Source organism: Nicotiana tabacum, chromosome 3 (assembly GCF_000715075.1).
Source record: "Nicotiana tabacum cultivar K326 chromosome 3, ASM71507v2, whole genome shotgun sequence".
Classification (NCBI taxonomy): Eukaryota; Viridiplantae; Streptophyta; class Magnoliopsida; order Solanales; family Solanaceae; genus Nicotiana; species Nicotiana tabacum.
In genome coordinates, this window is record NC_134082.1 from 122,085,262 (window position 1) to 122,089,306 (window position 4,045).

The 4,045-nt window shown below is 34.9% G+C and overlaps 2 non-coding genes across 2 annotated transcripts; one reads left to right on the plus strand and one right to left on the minus strand.

Moving 5' to 3' along the window:
* The first annotated feature begins 619 nt into the window (after nt 1-619).
* On the plus strand, nt 620-701 carry TRNAS-AGA (transfer RNA serine (anticodon AGA)). The gene has a single exon. It is a non-coding gene; the product is annotated as a tRNA-Ser (tRNA).
* Nucleotides 702-752: 51 nt separating this feature from the next.
* TRNAN-GUU (transfer RNA asparagine (anticodon GUU)) lies at nt 753-826 on the minus strand. The gene has a single exon. It is a non-coding gene; the product is annotated as a tRNA-Asn (tRNA).
* Nucleotides 827-4,045: the final 3,219 nt, after the last annotated feature.

A 4,045-nucleotide genomic window follows, 5' to 3' on the forward strand; every position in this document is an offset into this window, starting at 1 on the left:
TTTTTTTTTCCCTTTCACCGTGTAATCCTTATTTTTCATTCTTTTAGGTGCAAAAGAATATATGAGGGGAAGCTTCTTTGCTATAAAATTAGTCATCGACGAATGCCTTAAAATCTGGACCACCCAAAAAGAGATAAGGATCAAAATAAAATCTACTCCTTTAACAAATGAAAAGATAAAGGAGAAAAAAAAAACAAGATAAGAGTAGCTAGATATGGAATATTTAAAGGGGTGATCATACAATAAGGTCCCTTTTCTGTTCAGTAGTGTATTTCAATCTGCAGCAACATTTTCCTCCTTGATATATAGTACACATCACATATATGTAACTGATACATTCTAGTTATCCATTCTAGTTTCTAATATAACCAATCTACAAAACATCATAACCAACCATACTAATTTTGTAGATCATATGGACCACGTAAGAATCCAGCCCAAAGAAGGGTTGGCATAGCATTTCATATCCTTTCTGGATAGCCATATTTATATCAGGGAACATAACCCGATTTCTCTAACTCTCCGCGCTGAACCTTCATTAGTGTTCATGAAACATTCATGGGCTTGGCATTAAAGACAGACTTTTTGAAGGGAAAACAGCAAGTTCAAATGTATCTTAGTGAGCGTGCCGGAGTGGTTATCGGGCATGACTAGAAATCATGTGGGCTCTGCCCGCGCAGGTTCGAATCCTGCCGCTCACGCTTTTCTTCTTTATTTTGCCCAGTCAAAAAATTGGGTGCAAAAAGGTTTAACGCTAGAAGGAGGGCTTGAACCTCCGACATTGTGGTTAACAGCCACACGCTCTAACCAACTGAGCTATTCCAGCTGTTTACTTAACTCTGTGACATAGCAAATATATAATATAGAAAATTTGCATTTTTACAGTAAAATAGAAGAGGTGACAGCAATATGCCTACTACTGTACTGTTTGTGTCTCGATAACCTGTAAACACGATAGTCAGAAAGTACGAGTACCAATTTTGCCTGCTCTACTTTTTATGAGTTGATTGATGACTAGTATTCACCCTTATAAAAGCTCGATGTTATTATGTGGGCCTAACAATGTTCAAATTAAGAGTGAGGTACGGTTACTATTTATAACATTAAGAAGAATGAAAAACAGAATGTTTCCTCTTTAGACATCTTCTCATACTTATAGAAGCTTCTAGATACTTTGATTAAGTTAGAATGACAAAATGAATTTGTGGACAATAAAATTGCATCGAGAAAATAATCAAGGCCGCAAAATATCGCAAAAATTGTAGTATTTTATTTCAAATATTTGAGTGTATAATCTCTATAATTTCTCTGATTCTACTTTTCTAGTATAAATTCGAGGGCCTTTGAACTTGATCTTGAATTTGAATTTGATTTATCCGTTGCGAACACTTTGATTGTTGCCATGAATTGTAGCACGAACAAGTAGCCTTGATCTTGAACGCCTTGTATTTAATTTGACTTCGTTCTTGATCTTGAACTTGATTTCTTGAACTTGAACTTGATTGCTTGAAGCTTGTAGAGAAATTTGCGGCGTTTGATCCACGAGCTCTCTCTTGCTTCTTGTTATAACTTCTGGTGTCTTTTCTGAGTTATGAAGACCCCTATTTATAGTTGTGGAAGGGAGGAGTTGTGATAAGAACAAACTCTTTCCGACCAATCAAATTGAAGCGTGACATGGCTGCATTTGATTGGTCAGAACATGTCACTTGCACACGTGGCGTGATTTTATTGGTCTTTTAATTTGATTTGGCATGCCTTGTCATTTTGACACGTGACATGATTTCATTGGCTCTTCGGTTTGACTTGGCATGCCACGTCATTTGACATGTGGCACCAAACTAGGCCTCTAGGAAAATGACATCTTGGGCTTAATGAAATGGGCTCATCACTTTAGCCCAATTAAATGGGCTAGCTCAATGACTTAAGACTTATTTATTTAATCTATATATATTGGACTTATATAATTAATTCAATTATATTAGCCCATAATATTTAGTTGGACTAATATATTTAATATATAGTCCATATTATTTTATCAATTTATATTCGATAAAATTTAAATACTTACAAGTGCCCTTTACTTCAAGACTTGTCAAGGTGTAGACTTGTGGAGCTTCTAAGACAAGACTTGAAGTTTGTCAAAGACAATTACTATTCCATTTGATTGACTTCTTACAACTGCTCAATTATTCTCCTCTCATGTACTTGTTTTATAATGTAACTTGAGAAGAATGGAAAACAAATGTGAGCCTTTCAGTGAAATTTCATTTATTTGTGTGAAATATTTTTATAGCTTTGTTTTTTTAGTAGTCAAATTCCGCACTCGTATTTATATTCGAATTCGCTCCCCCGAATCTTAAAATTTAGATTTTGCTGAATTCGATACTCAAATTCTTAGATTTTGCTGAATCCGATGTTCGAATCCTTCTCCGTATCGGATACCCGCACCCGAGTCTGAGCAACTTAGATTAAAATTACATGCTTTCAACGGATTTACAATATTGGATATATGTCGATTTCCTTAATTTGGTCGTTGAAATTGTCCGTCGAAATATCAGTGCTATCCTGTCCAAACGGCTATTTATTTCTAGCACTGAAACTAAAAAAAAGGCCCGGAAATCCCAGAAGGTGACCTTGTGTAAAATGGACTACAATGACGATTTGTATTCCATCCATAATGACGATTTGTAAAATAGACTTGTGTAAAGATAAGCCTACAATCCATAATGAAGATTCCTTTGTATTTCACTTGGACTCTTCACAAATCCTACTAAGGGAGAAATTCAAAAATAGCCAGATTTACAACTGGTCGTTCAAAAATAGCTCAATTTCAAAAGTAATCGAAATTTAGCCATTTTTCATGTAAAGATAAATTTGAGCGAAAATACTGTTCAAAACCCGAAAAATATGCCAGTATATTATACTGGAGTTCCAGCATAAGTATGCTTGAACTCCAGCATATTATACTGGAGTTCCAGGATAAGTATGCTGGAACTCCAGCATAATATGATGGAGTTCTGGCATAAGTACGCTAGAACTCCAGCATAATATATTGGAGTTCCAACAAGTATAATTGTCCAGTATAATATACTGGAGTTTGGAGCTCTGGTGCTCCAGTCTCCAGTATATTATACTGGAGTCAGCAAAGTATACCGGTCCAGCATAATATGCTGGAGTTCATACACAGGTGCACCGAACTCCAGTGTATTATGTTGGACCGGTCTCTGTTGCAGAAAAATAGTGGTTATTTTTCATTGACTTCGTAAACGCTGACTATTTTTGAATGACCAGTCCGAAAACTGGCTATACCGTGCTATTTTTACAGAATTAAATTGGGGCATTTGCATCTATACCCGTTTTTTGGGTCACGTTTTAATTTGTGCCCGCTTTGCAAAAAAAATTGCAAGCGTACCCACTTTTTCGCGTAACTTCTGCATACGGGGCTGAAATAGCAAAGGCAATCACGCAAAACTTCAGCATTCTAGTAGACAAGCCTGAAGTAGCAAGTGTGCTGAAGTTTTTGTTTGTAATTGCTGAACTTAAGCATAGTAGCTGAAGTTTTGTTCTCTATTTGCTGAAGTTTTTATTTGTAATTGCTAAACTTAAGAATAGTAGCTGAAGTTTTGTTCTCTATTTGCTGAAATTTTTGTTTGTAATTGCACTAAATAAGCTGAAGTTTTTTTATCCTGGATTCATTAGTTTTGTCATTAAGTTTTTTCAAAAACTTTAGCAGAAGATGCTGAAGTTATTTAGTTCATTTATAAAAACTTCAGCACTAAATAAGCTGAAGGTTTTTTTATCCTGGATAAGCTTTTTCAAAAACTTCAGCAGAAGATGCTGAAGTTATTTAGTTCATTTGTAAAAACTTCAGCACTATATAAGCTGAAGTATTTTTTGTCCTGGATTCATTAGTTTTGTCATAATGTTTTTTCAAAAATTTCAGCAGAAGATGCTGAAGTTATTTAGTTAATTTGTAAAAACTTCAGCACTATATAAGCTGAAGTTTTTGAAAAAACTTTCTAACATACTAGATAAATAATCAGAT